Below are 15,200 nucleotides of genomic sequence, written 5' to 3'. Positions count from 1 at the left end.
CAACAATAGAAAGACATAGAAAACTAAAAATGGGCAAATAATTTGCATAGACAGTCCTCCAACGAAGGTAGACAAATGGCCAATAAGCACATGAAAGGTTGCTCAACACCATTAGTTATTAAGAAATGCAAATCAAAACCACAATGAGGTACCATTTCACACCTATTAGGATGGCTGTAATTAAAAAGACAAAAAAATGAGTCGTGTTGACAAAGATGTAGAGAAATCAGAACCATTACATGACTGGTGGGACTATATAATAGTACAGCTACTTTGGAAAACTGGCAGTTCTCCAAAAAGTTAAACATAGAGTTAGTATATGACCCAGCAAAAACAATTCTAGTTATATACCCAAGAAAATGGAAAACATCTATTAAACTTGGACATAACATAGCAACATTATTCAGAATAGCCAGAGGAATAACACAAATGCCCACTAACTGATGAAAGGATAAACAACATTTGGTATACCCATATAATGGAACAATGCACAGAAAGGAATGAAGTAATAATAGGTGCTAACATGGATAGATATTTATAACATTATATTAAGTAAAAGAAGCCAGACACAAAAGACCACAAATTATATGATTTCACTTTATATGAATTGTCTACAATAGGCAGAGAGAGAAAGCTGATAATTTCTAGGGTCCGGAAAAGCAAAGAATAAAATATGACTGCTAATAGGCACAGGATTTTTTTTTTTTGAGGTGACAAAAATATTCTGGAATTAAAATAGTGGTGATGGTTTTACCACTTTGTGAATATAGTAAAAACTACTGAAGTATATAATAAAGTATATTGGATTATATACTTTAATAGGGTGAATTTTATCATTGTAAATTATATCTCAATTTTTAAAAATATCCTATGTGAACACAATTTTAAGAGCAAAAAATTCTGTCTGGATATATTAGAAAAAGCAACAAAAAAGTTGTATTTGATATAACTTTGGCATCGTCAGAAAATATGCCAGATTATGATGTAGTAAGACAAATATATGAAGGAAGAGAATTGTAAATCCTTTACCTCTGAGTGTGTGTGTATTCAGGTATGAAATATATTTTATTTTTTAACATTCTAAAGTAAAAGAAAATCTCTGTTTTAGGTTTTTATTAAAAAAGGGAAATGTATACAATGTATACGTAAAACAAAAGTTTTAAAATTTTCTATAACTTGTGTTATTAATGGTTTATAAAATTTGGGGTTTTTAAATTTTTCTATTTAAGTATCTGAAACAATTTGGCATATACTATTTTATATTCTGAGTTTTCAGTAAGTACTTTCACAAGCATTTTTCCATTTGATTCTTATATAATATAAACTTCCTCAAAAATATACTTGTTATTTACTACATTCATCAGAATCTTCCCTAACTTTGGACATTTAGATGTTTCTAATATTTCAAAAACATAAATGATACTCTATAACTATGTATATTTGCCCAAAGTTTAAATTTTTTAAGGATACATTTCCTCTGTGTAATGACAAGAAAACTATTTTTACTTATAAATAGTGCCATGTTCCTTTGCTCTGTGATAATGAAAAATTTCACTGATAGAGTTTCTATACTGCATGTTTTCCCTCTCAGCCAGCAGCTTATCAAATTCAGCTCATCTGCCAAGCAGTTAGGCAAAATTTTACTGAGCTCTATTTGTCTGGGTGAATACAACAATGTCATTTTACCCTTTGACTTTTATTATGACTAAAAAGTGAAACGAATATGTTTCTTGTTATTGAAATCATTTTTATGACTCTACATTCTATCAAAAGGATAGCACACAACAATAAACCTCTTTCCCAGAAAAGGGCTGGTTTCCATCTCGTTGAAATTATAAAGTAATAACAATTCAATAGAGTAATCAAGAGATAACAATAACCTTTATTTTGTAAGGCTTCCAATAGAAATTAGCTAAAGAAACTGGCTCTTTGTATCTCAACTCTGATATGTAACTTGTGACTTGTTTGCATAGAAAGGAGAGTGATGTTATGTGACTTCAGATGCTACATCATAAAAAATATTGTATGTCTTCTCTTTTTTAATAGATATTCATATTTGAGCTCTGAGACACAATGTAAGAAATCTGACTCATTTTGAGACTACCATACTGAAAAGACCAAATCTGTGTTTCCTCAACAACCCAGTATAGCTCCCAGCCAATGGCCAGCACATGCTGTCAGCCATGTGAGTGTCGATCTTGGGTGCCCACTCAAGTCAACCTTCATATGACTGCAGCCATTATCTGACTGTATGAGAAAGCACAAAGGAAGAAGTCCCCAGCTGATTCTAAACAGTAATCATCACTCCCATATATTTGTTGATTGTATGCACACAAATTATGTACTGTATTTCATATTTGTTGTTGCCATGTGAAGTTATTTTATCCTAGAATATCCAAGTGTTCTATCCTCTTTATAGTTTTCATCTTTTAATTTGAAAAACTTTTTTTGTGCCTACTAGGTAGCTTACTTGTCCTCTTAGCCGAGCCCTTCCTCTGATTCCATAGACCAGTGGTTATCATGGCAAGCTTAGGAAACTTGACTTCAACTCAGCAAATACTTTTCTTCCATTGAATAAGTGTTCCTTAAGATTTTTGCATTAACTAAGATTTTCCTAACTGTACATAGAGAATGATGGTCTACGACGTATCTAAGATCATGGGTACCCCATTCCAAATGTACTCGCCAAGAAGTGTTCAAGATCATGGATTTAACACAGGAGGCAGAGGTGCAGCATCTCACATGCTCACTGGCAAAAGCACTTTCACCACAGGACACCCTTCTTGACACAGGCAAATGGGAAGTTTTCATGGTCTCATGACTATAATGCTTAAATACAACTTTGGAAATCCCTTGAACTAGCTCCATCTAGGCTCTGAATGTGAATCTTCAGGATTCATAAGGGGTTGGTAGTATGTCATTGTTAAGGTCGCCAAAGGGGATATGCATGAGGCTGAAAGGGGTAAAAAATTATGAATTTATTAGGTCATCTGGATACCAGATGGGTTGAGCCCCAAAATAGAGCCAGCACCCAGGGACGGGGAGTCGGAGATTTTAAAGGACTCCAGGTGAATTTTTACCGGGCAAAGAATTCTCTAGGCAGGTCCGGAGAGGAAAGATAATGGTCTTAGCAAGTGGAATGTGGTCCAAGGGAAAGGGAATGTGGGTTGTGAAGTGGTCTAAAGGTCAGTTCCCAGGGGAGAGGGTATCAATTCTATTATTTAGATTCAATTATTTGATTAGACCTAACAGTCACTAGTAACTGATTTTAGATTAACTGTTAGGTTTAGCCCTGAATTTTTAAAACATATGTTTTTATTGATTTTAGAGAGAGAAAGGGAGAGCAAGAGAGGGATAAAAACATCAATGATGAGAAAGAATCATTGATCAGCTGCCTCCTGCACACCACACACTGGGAATCGAGAAAGGCAACCAGGGCATATGCCTTGACCGGAAATCAACCATGACCACCTGGCTCATGGTTCGACGCTCAACCACTGAGTCACACCATCCAGGCAAATTTGTGAAATATTTGACATTTGTTTTTTATCTGTGTTCTTTCCCATTTTCACATACTTCACACTTTCCTCTCAAATATTCAGTTAAAATATTAGACCTTACTCCTTCCTAAACAAAGTTTATTTTCACGGGACTTGATTCATACTAAATTACAAATAATAATAGGAGATAAGAATACTACGCCCTTTGGATTATTTCGGTTTTAATAAGTAGTCATACCATATAGGGAAAAAAAGCAAAGTTTTTGCTATAGTGTCATGGGAGCGAGCAGGCTTTTTAACATCTCCAAAATGGCTTCACACAAGCAGTTGCTCACCCTACCTTAAAGTCAGCTGTGGCTAAGAGCAAACTTTCATGACAGTCAATTATTTGGTAAGAAATGCTTACTTCTCTTGCATATCTCAAAACAGCATTTTAGAGGGGAAAAAATGATAACAATTTAAATATTCACTATGGGTCTGAAATGCTTTACTTATTTATATAATTATAAATATTTTATAGCAAAAAAGCAGCATTAGTATGTATATATTCATATACTTTATGTAAATTATTTTTTTCACAATGCATAACTTTTTCTGATTTTTAAACACTCACTCATTATTAACATGGGGACTTAGAAAATCAGTTTCTTTTAGTTGGAAGCAATTCTTTAAAATCTTTAGCATTTCCAAAATTTATTCATGATTCAAAGTCCCAATGAAAGTATCATAACTTTGAACTCAGAACAAACTTAGGCTGATTATTTTTCTATTTTAATTCAAATAATCATTTGTAATCTATTCATTACTTTACTGCTTTCTAAGCATCAGTGTTCCCATTACCTTTAAACAATTTTTAGCTGTATGTGAGCTCCGCTTATATATGTGCTACTATATGTTTTGTTACTTTTTATTAAAATGTATGTATTTAAAATAATTTTGTATCACTGTTATGCATTTAAAATGATCTCACTTGCCATAAATAGAATAATTATAAATGTAAATATGATTAAAATCAAGTTTTTATGTTAAAGAATATATATGTCATGCTAAATCTACTCAGTGTGCAAAATTGCATACCTACAATTACATTACTAAATGAGAAAAAGGATGATGTTTTTGATTAGTCATTGATAAGGGCAAATTTTGGCTTAGCGTAAAGTGAAGGTGATGTTGCTGAGTTTTATTTTTTAAAGTTTTTAACGAAGAAAAATTTCCACATGATAAAGAAAAACAAAGTAAATAATTACTTATTCCACTAATATAGTCGGGTACTGAGGATTAATTACTAAAAAGATATGTGACCTTTGTTAGACTAACTTTTATTTCAAATTGCCATCTGACGTAAGCAAGAGAATGAATGGATCTAGTTATATTAGTGCTTTGTTCAGATATGATAAGAAAAGGATTTATTTTCAACTCACCAGTGCCTTCTGACTGGGAAAAAATGTTTAGTAATAACTTTTTTGAAATATTTTAAGTGCCTTTTTATAATAATCCAAGTGGTTGATAGCAAACTTTTCAAAAATTGCATAAGCAGTTAGCAGTTCAGACAAGAAGAAGACATCAATTGGATCAAGAATATATGCATACTTCTAATTATGTGATGCTTAGATTCATTTAGGCTTAATATTTACCCAAATTAACTTGTAAGGAAACTGGTTTCATTAGGGAGCTCACATTATTCTTGGCTTGCACTTCATTGCCCCCTTGAAATTTAATCATGTGACTTGCTTTGGTGACTAGAATGATGGGGGTCACTTGATGGTGGAAGCTTCTAAGAGTCAGAGCACCATACATAGTTATTACAATATTATCCTATCTAATAAAAGAGTAATGTGCAAATTGACCATCACTCCAACACACAAGATGGCTGCCCCATGTGGTCAAAGATGGCTGCCCCATGTGGACATAAGATGGCCACCACAAGATGGCCTGCAAGAAAAGGCAGTTGTGGGCGATCAGGCCTGTAGGAGAGGGCAGTTAGGGGTGACGGGGCTGGCAGAGGACAGTTGGGGGGGACCAGGGCTGCAGGGGAGGGAAGTTCTGGAAAACCAGGCCAGCAGGGGAGGGTAGTTGGGGGGAACCAGGCCTGCAGGGGAGGGCAGTTGGGGATGACTGGGCTGGCAGGGAGGGCACTTAGGGGTGACCAGGCCTGCAGGGGAGGGAAGTTAGGGGCAATCAGGCCGGCAGGGGAGTGGTTAGGGGGTGATTAGGTTGGCAGGCAGAAATGGTTAGGGGCAACCAGGCAGGCAGGCAGGCAGGCGAGCGGTTGGGAGCCAGCAGTCCTGGATTGTGAGAGGGATGTCCGACTGCCCATTTAGGCCCAGTGGGGATCGGGACTAAACGGGCAGTCGGACATCCCTCAAGGGGTCCCAGATTGGAGAGGGTTCAGGCTCGGCTGAGAGACACACCCCCCGCCCCGTGCACAAATTTCATGCACCGCGCCTCTAGTCTATAATAATAAAAGAGTAATATGCTAATTTAGACCGGACGTCCTTCCCGATGAAGTCAGGGCTGCAGCCGTGGGATCGAGGAAGCTGTGGCTGTGAGGGAGGGATCCAGGCAGCGGCCATGGCTGTGAAGGCCTACTCTTGTACAAATTTCGTGCATTGGGCCTCTAGTTAACTATATTCCCTATCACTTCATAAGGTATATAAATGTCCAATCACTGTGTTGTACACCTGAAACTAATATAATATTGTATGTCAACTGTAATTGAAAAACAAAATTTAAAAATGTTAAAAAAAAGAGCCAGTGCACAGTTCCTTATATTTCCTTGCCCCAGCGGTGGTAATGCCAAAAGTTTCAATGCTGGCAATGTGTCACAACAGGTTCTAAAATGAAGGCCACCATTGTAAAGCAGAGCTCCAGCCAAACTGAGCACACTTCTTCATGTTTTGTCAGTCAAAGAATATGTGGGATTGTTTATTGCCACAGCTTAATCTAGCCCACTCTGATTAATACACACACAGATTTTTCAAATGAGCAGATATATGTAGAAAATGAAATTAATTTATAAATTCCTCACATAAATCTTACTGATTAACTATTTCTTCCAGAGGAACTTAAAGCCCTAATTACTTCACAAAATATGGAAGACTTTCTGAGTGAAAGTCAACATGATTCTGTCTCAAATAGCAGTTATTTGTGAATATTCCCCATCTCTTCAAAGACAGTCAAGAATTTGGAGGTCTACCCTTAATATAAATGACAATTTTGACAGATTTAAAAATATTTTTTTCTAAATAATTGTGTATAACCAATGGAACAAAAACAATTCCTTAGTATTCAACACAGAATGTAATTTGCTTCCGTTGCAACAGCTTAAATGCCCAAAACACATTTTCTTAGTCTAAGATCAAATGTATCTTTAGTGTCAGTGCTTAGTCCAATATATCATATTTAGTCTATATCAGTGGTCAGCAAACTGTGGCTCACGAGCCACGGTTTGCTGCTCTGTTTTCTAATGAGTTTGCCGACCACTGGGCTAGACTAAATGTTACTGTGTAGTTGGAAGCTGTGAGGATTAGGCAATTGTGGCATATTGTGTGCAAAGAGGTAAAGGGTAGTATATCACAGTGGTGGGCAAACTCATTAGTCAACAGAGCGACAAACTGCAGCTCACGAGCCGCATGTGGCTCGCGAACTGCAGTTTGCTGACCACTGGTCTATGTTAATGTTTGGGATGAAGTTGTCAATTCATTTAGAAATCTCTAATCATAGCTTATCTCAGGCTTTTTACATTTTATCAAGGGGCAAAACAAATCTATTGGCATTTTCAACTTTTTGTCTGAAATATCCACACTAAATCTAAGTTTCTTACATGCCTTTTCTATCCACATCATCTCAGTCAATGGTTTTGTTAATTTTTACTATTATACTAGAGGCCCGATGCACGAAGATTTGTGCAAGAATGGGCCTTCCTTCCCCTGGCTGCCGGCACTGCCTTTGCTCTGGCTGGAGCTGCCTTTCTGCCTTCTTCCGGCCCAGAGCTGCCTTTCTGCCTTCCCATGCTGCCCAGAGGCCCAGAGCTGCTGTGGCGGTGCGGAACACCTGTGTTGTCACCATGGTGATGACACAAGCATCCTGCCCCGCCCCCGGCCACTCAGCGCCTGCATATGCAAATTAACCTTCCATCTTTGTTGGGTTAATTTGCATACTCACTCCTGATTGGCTGATGGGCATCGTGAAGGTATAGTCAATTTGCATCTTTCTCTTTTATTAGTGTAGATAACTTTGGTTCCCTTGCTTCCAGCTTCCATCATGATTTCCATACTAGCTTTTCAGACTTCATTAATTATACCTTCAAGTCCTCCCAATATCACATTTTTTTTCTATGGAAGTACCCACTTTTAATACCAATTTTTGTTTTGGTTATCTATTACACTGTAATAATCCACTCCCAAACTCAGTGTCTTTAAAAAATCAATTTTACTATTTCTCATATTCAAGAATAATTGACTCGTGTTGAATGGTTCTTCTGCTAGTTGTATTCAGCATCTCTTCTGTGACTAGAGTTAGATGGTGTTGAGGTTGTAATCTCCAAGATGGTTTAATTCATGTGACTGGTGCCTCAGCAGAGATAGATGGAAGTCTGGGCTCAGTGGTGATACTGGGATGGTGAGCCTCTCTCTCTCTGTGGTTCCAGAGCTTCTTCTCCATCACTTGTATTTTCCATGTGGTCTTGACACACAGTATCCTAGCAAAACCAGATTCCTTAATTGGCCCAGATTTTTCTAAATAACAAACCATTGAAGGGGTCAAGTCTCCTTAAATATTAGGTATGGAAATGGCACAACATCACTTCTGCCATAACCCATTGATTAAAGCAGGTCGTCCAGATTCAATGTGGCAGTCTACTAAACCATGGCTTGAAAACAGAAAGAAATGGCTCACTGAGGGTCCTTTTATAGACTAGCTACCACATATCCTATCTAATAAAAGAGTAATATGCAAATTGACTGTCATTCCAACACACAAGATGGCTGCCCCCATGTGGACACAAGATGGCCACCACAAGATGGCCAGCACGGGAGGGCAGTTGGGAGGGAACAGGCCTGCAAGGGAGGGCAGTTGGGGGCGATCAAGCCTGCAGAGGAGGGCAGTTAGGGGTGACCAAGCCGGCAGAGGGGGGAAGTTGGGGACGACCGGGCCTGCAGGGAAGGGAAGTTGGGGGGGACCCAGGCCTGCAGGGGAGGGCAGTTAGGGGTGACCAGACCTGCAGGGGAGGGCAGTTAGGGGTAATCAGGCTGGCAGGGGAGCAGTTAGGCATCAATCAGGCTGGCAGGGGAGTGGTTAGGGGGTGATCAGGCTGGCCGGCAGAAGCGGTTAGGGGCAATCAGGAAGGCAGGCAGGCAAGCAGTTGGGAGCCAGCAGTCCTAGATTGGGCCTAAATGGGCAGTCAGACATCCCTCGAGGGGTCCAGATTGGAGAGGGTGCAGGCTGGACTGAGGGACACACCTCCCCCCCAACCCTGTGCACAAATTTCATGCACCAGGCCTCTAGTGTTAATATAAATGTGTTACTATTAGATATTGTTGGTCTCTCATATTTTTCCTACTAGTGGTATGCCATCCACTTTTTGAGAAACATTGGCTTAGCTTTGTCATCATTGTTTGTTGAGATTACTAAATGATAAACATTTAGAGCAATTTAAATAGTACAATGTAGCATGAAAGTATTTAACTACCTTTTCAAAGATTTTGTTGTTATGAATGAATTGCTTTTATCTCTTTTGAATTAATGTACTACAGACCCTTCATATTCTAGTCACAATAGGTAGTTTCCTGCAAGCAATGCGATAAAAAATGATTTAGACAGATTGTCAAAGCCTTGCTTAGGATAGTTCAAAGGCACTTATTAATCTGAACAAATAAGTCTGTGATATCTATTGGTTAAGAATAAAGTAGAAAATATATATTACAATGATTTATTTTTAACAAAACAACATGCTTCTTTACACAGCTAAAATATGTTATGAAATTGCCTGAAGCCTATTTATTCGGCTGTTTGAAGTAAAATATCATTTTAAAATAAGCTTTACAGACAACAACAAATAAATCAGGTAGTTGAATGCTAATATTTATAATATGTCTTCAAAGCACATAATTAAGTTTCACCAAAAGTGAATTTTTTTATTGAGGTATCAAGTAAACTATTACTGTTGCAAAATATAATTCTTCTGTTGATCAGCTATTGGCAATATCGCCTACATATTATCCTCACTGCTTACAGTAAAATGCTATGAGAAAGAGATAAGTTTAAGAAGGAACTGCTAAGCCAAAAGGAATGAAAATCTGATGATTGGGGAAAATCTCAGTCTATTCAGATAACTTGCTCTGGAAACAGAGCCAGGGGTGTGCTGGTTAACTTTTTGGTGAAGAGATTAGGCATGCAACTCATAGACAAGTCAACCCTCTCAGTAAAAACACGGTCAGCTTGGAACAAGAGGGAAGAGACACATAAAAGTGAAGAAATGCCATGTGAAGACACAGAGATCAGATGAACCTATGACAACAGAGACTGGGCTTACACAGATAACAAGTCCAGGAACACCAAGGCTTGCTGGCAGCCAGGAGAAATGAAAAAAGAAAACAGGGCCCTGCCCACACCTTGGTTTTATGCCGTAGCTATCAGAACTCTGAGAAAATAAATTTCTGTTGTTTCAAGCCACCTGCTTTGTAGTCATTTGTTATAGCAACCCTAGGAAATAAATGCAGGGAGTCTGATGATGATAAAGAAATCTGAATTCTTTAGAAAAATAGACAAAAGCCTTAACATGTGAATATCCAGTAGGCTATCAGACTATAATCTCATCTAACAAAATTAAAATAAAATCTCACAGAATCAAGAGAAAATTTGATATTATTCCGTTAGAACTGTAGCAGACAATAAAAATACTGAAATATATTTTAATTTAATTTTTAAAACTTTTTCAAAATGTTAACTCCTACCACACATGATACACTGATTGTCTACTCTATTCTGTTCTATTTATTCTATTCTATCCCATTCCATTCTGTTCTATTCTGTCCCATTCCATTCTGTTCCATTCTATTCCTGTGATGTCATAAAGAGGGCAGTGATTGGCAGTGCAGAACCTTAGAAGTGATCTGCTGGTGAGCTATGGAGGTTACCATGGACACCAGTGTAGTACAGAAAATCATAAGGGGGAGAAAAAGAAAATGATGAGAATACTTTTTTTTCACATAAAGTATATATTTCTGAAAGATTATTAACTTGTAATGTTCTTACTGAGTTTTCTTTGTCTCAAACTGTGATCTTTTTAAATGTCAAAGTCTCTCCTAATAAAAGCAACAAAGAAAGATCTTGATGTAAGTATTGTTAACAGTTCTTCCCATTTTATTTTATTTTGATCCTTTCCGTCAATTTGCAAAGACCTGTAAAGTTAATAAAAATGATTAGAAGACAGAACTCTTCATGGCGGCGGCAGCGGTGGGGATGCCGTGATGAGCTGCATGCCTAGCAGGCGCTGGAGCCCCGCCTGGCCTCCCTCTGCCCCGGTGCTCTGCACCCTGATGCTGTGCGGGTGCTGATCCAGCTCTGGCCTGGATGATGGTGAAATATCTCTTGGGCCAGAGCGTGCTCCGGAGTGCCTGGGACCAGGTGCTCCCTGCCTTCTGGCAGCTGTGCCGAATCCCTATGGCAAACATGTCTGGGAGAAGACATAGCGCACCAGAAGGGGGCCCCTAATTAGAAGCTCCTGGCCCCCAATCTCCTGACCAAGACCAACAGGATGCCCTGCTGGGCGGAGTGACTGATTCCTGCCATTGTTGCTTACTCGGTGTACATCCTGAAGGGTTCTATTGTGGACCCACAGAACCAGACCATGACCACCTTCACCTGGAACATCAACCACGCCTGGCTGACGGTGGGGGAGGGACGATGTGTTTACTGTGTGAATTTTTATAACAGCGACCTCACGGAAATCCATGGGGAAGCGTGGGGCACTTCTAGCTTGTTTGGCATCTCCAAAACTGTCCAGGAATTTGGAATCGCCTGGCTCCAAAGCAATGTGACCAAGATAATGAAAGGTTTGGAATACATTTTGGCTAAGCTGAGGCCCCTTCCAAACCCCTTGTTGAGACAGCCAAGGAGAAGTCTAAGGAGATAGCGCTGGCAGCTACCGTGAAGGCCAAGGACCTTGCCAGCCGGGCAGCCAGCAAGCCAACCAGCAAGCCAGCAGCAGCAGCAGTTTGTATAGCCAGCCCAGGCCCTGGTGAGGCAGCATACCAGACCATCCGGCTGCACTCCCTCCATCCTCCCCCCTGTACTTTATTATTAAAAGTCAGCTTCCAGCCCTATCTACTGTCTGGGTGGTGGTTTGGGGTGGTGTCTGTCTGGCATCTACAGTGCACCAGGCACGTTACCCACGTCCGGGCCGAGCCTGCTTCTTCCCGCATCAAGTAGCTGAGGACAGAGGCAGAGAGGTGCTGTGACTTGCCGGGAGTCCAAGGGTGCAGGCAAAGGGCACGAGACCGTACGCTCCACCAGCAGGGACCTTTGTTTTGTTCTCTGCTGCATCCCAAGTCCCAGAACAATCTCTAGCACATAATAGGCACTCAGTAAATACCTGCTGAGTTCAATCAGCTCCTCCTCCCCCAGAACAGTTTGAAGACAAACGGGCTGTGCTCTAGAATAAAAATATTGCCCCATCAATGCTATATAATTTGTTATGATAGAAATACAAATACTGTAATCTTGTTTTTGAAGAAATTATTTCTACTGGTCATTCATCTCTATTTTTAAATACTTGTATATCTTTATATTTTCATTTATTTTATAGATTAATAATAATAAAAAATTCTGAAATAAATGTAATATATATATACATATATATACATATATATATATATATATATATATATATATATATATCCCAATATATAAAAACCCTGGGTCCATCACATCCACAACGACCAGAGGCTCGACCTAACACCCAGGCTGCACACACAGCAGGCTCTGGTGGGTGGGGACTTGTGGCAGCAGAGTCAGGGATGGGGGAGGCAGGGCTGGCACTCATACTCACTCACAACTGCACACACGCACAGACACACTCAGCGCCCACCAGCTCACAGCCTTTCTCCCTTTCTTTCCCTCCCTCCCAGCTCGCTCTCAGAGCCTCTCTCAGAATGAGGAAACAAAACAGACTGGGCCTGAAGAGGCTTGGATGGAAGGGAGGGCGGGCAGAGGGTGGAGCAGACCTCACTGGCCCCACCCCCTCCCAGCTAGGAAAAAGGAGGAGGGAGAGAGGGAGGCAGGGAGGTCTGGAGGACTGCTGAGAAAAACAAAGAGAGACAGAGATTGGGTGAGATCAGGTCAGCAGGGGAGGGCAGTTAGGGGTGATCAGATAGGCAGGCAGAGGGGTTAGAGGCAATCAGGCAGGCAGGCAGAGGCAATTAGGGGCAATTAGGCAGGCAGACAGGTGAGCAGTTAGGAGCCAGCGATCCCAAATTGCGAGAGGGATGTCCGACAACCAGCAGTTGGACATCCCCCAAGGGGTCCCTGATTGGAGAGGGTGAAGGCTGAGCTGAGGGACCCCCCCCCCCATGCATGAATTTCATGCACCGGGCCACTAGTATATATGTCCTATCTAATAAAAGAGTAATATGCAAATTGACTGTCACTCCAGCACACAAGATGGCCATCCCCACGTGGTCAAAGGTGGCTGCCCCATGTGGACACAAGATGTCCAGTGGGGGGGAGGCAGTTGGGGGTGACAAGGCCTATAGGGGAGGGCAGTTGGGGGGGACCAGGCCTGCAGGGGAGGGCAGTTGGGGTGAACCAGGCCCATGGGATCGGGCCTAAACAGGCAGTCGGACATCACTTGAGGGTCCCAGATTAGAGAGAGTGCAGGGTGGGCTGAGGGACACACACCTCCCGTGCATAAATTTCGTGCACCGGGCCTCTAGTATATATATGTCATAGTAGTCACAAATTTACTTTTCTACTCAGAGACACTGATGGGGACATTTTTGTGTTTTAGGGGCATGCTGTATGTATGCAATAGAAGATAAATAAGGCCACAGAGCAGTGGCCCACAAAGGAAAACTAGCACATCAGTTAAACAGAAAATATATTTGTCAGAGTTCAATCAGAGAAGCAGAATCAGCAAATGAGTGTGTGTGTATGAATTTGTTTCAGGGGATTGGCTTACATAACTGGGAAAGCTTGTAAAACTGATGTCTTCTAATTGATGCTAGATGATGAGGTTGAAGGACAGAGTAAAAGTAAGTACAAATGCACATGGGGAAGACCAAAGCAGGATGGAATCCAAAAGCCTGAGCCAGAAAACACATGAATGGACTGAATCCGTGTCTTATTTCCTCTGGCCTTGGTAACGAGGATATCTTGCAGAAGTCATGCCCTTCATTACAAAGCTAGACACAGACACATAGTGCAGGCGTCAGAAAGCTAAAGGATGTTCCTGGGAAAGAAGGAACACTTATAGGTTCAGCTACTGCTTTATGCCTACCAGGTGAGTTATTAGATCTGCAAAATGTGAACTACAAAACGCTGTTGGTAACCTTTTGACTTCCAAATAGCACAAGGATAAACCTTGTGGCCTCCTCTTGTGCCTCAGTTGATCTTTCCAGGCATGGGTAGATATTCATCCTCTGTATTATCTTAGGCCTTTGTAAATTATAATAGTTTTCATGCATCAAACACTCCTTATGGAGCAGGCACATGTGTTGTCTCATTTAATCCTCTGTAATTTCTTGTGAGGTAGGATATGTCTAGGATCATGCTCATACTCTGAACCTCCAAACCATGCCCATCTTTAATACAGCACATATGTGAGTATACTCTGATTATTTCTATCTACATGTGTCTATCTTTCCCAGTATCCTGGAAACTCCTTAAAGGCAAAGCACCATCTTTTTTTTTTCTTTTCCAAAGTCAGTTTGTATTTTTTATTTTTGTACTTTATTCACTCTACAGGAACTTGGATTACCAGTTTTGCTTTTTTTTTTTTTTTTCCTTTGTAAAAACAGAGAATAAAATCTCCTTTTAGGGTAACATCAGTAAATTATAATCAAATACTTCTTGGGGAGGGCAGCAAATAATAATGTATAAAAGTTTCAAGCAATTTCCAGAAGCTTAACAGATTTTTTTTAAGGATCTAAAAACCTTCGTCAGTTCTTTGGAGTGAAAAGGTACTACCACGATCTGGTGCAAAGATGTTCAGCAGCATTCCGGGGAGAAGTGACTCTGCTGTCAGGCACCAGGGAAGTGCTCCCAAAGTCATTTCTCTTCACCTTGCAAACAGCAGCAAAAAGAAAGGGAATGTTTTTGTATGACAAGGTGATAAAAATAACATTTAAAGGCATTAATAAGAGGCAAATATTGAATAAGGAAAGCAAAAACAAAATAGAGTGGTACCCATATTAGGAAAGGGGTCTTCATTGAAGGACTTTACTGACAGCATCCTCAGGGCCCTAAGCACATTATTGGGAGAGATGTCATTAGACCTAATTTTAAAATAGACATTATTAGCATTGCTAGAGAAAATTTTTGAAAATAGGAAACAGTAAAAAAAAATCATTTTATATATAGGTAAGCAGAAGGCTTTTATCACTTATTCTTGATTTCCATCTTTAAAAGTATTAAGTGTATGATTCCAAAGGCTTTTTGAGCTCTTCTTAAGAGGCAGGCACGATGCGAGTCCTCAGACATACA

At 40.0% G+C, this 15,200-nt stretch overlaps 1 pseudogene across 1 annotated transcript; it reads left to right on the top strand.

The window, feature by feature from the left end:
- Positions 1-11,075: 11,075 nt before the first annotated feature.
- Positions 11,076-11,724, top strand: LOC308256158 (PRELI domain-containing protein 1, mitochondrial-like; annotated as a pseudogene). The gene has a single exon. The product of its transcript is annotated as a PRELI domain-containing protein 1, mitochondrial-like (transcript).
- Positions 11,725-15,200: the final 3,476 nt, after the last annotated feature.

The sequence above is a fragment of the Plecotus auritus genome, assembly GCF_963455305.1.
Source record: "Plecotus auritus genome assembly, chromosome: 8".
NCBI lineage: Eukaryota > Metazoa > Chordata > Mammalia > Chiroptera > Vespertilionidae > Plecotus > Plecotus auritus.
The sequence above is the reverse complement of the archived record's forward strand: the minus strand, read 5'-3'. Positions and strand labels throughout refer to the sequence as shown.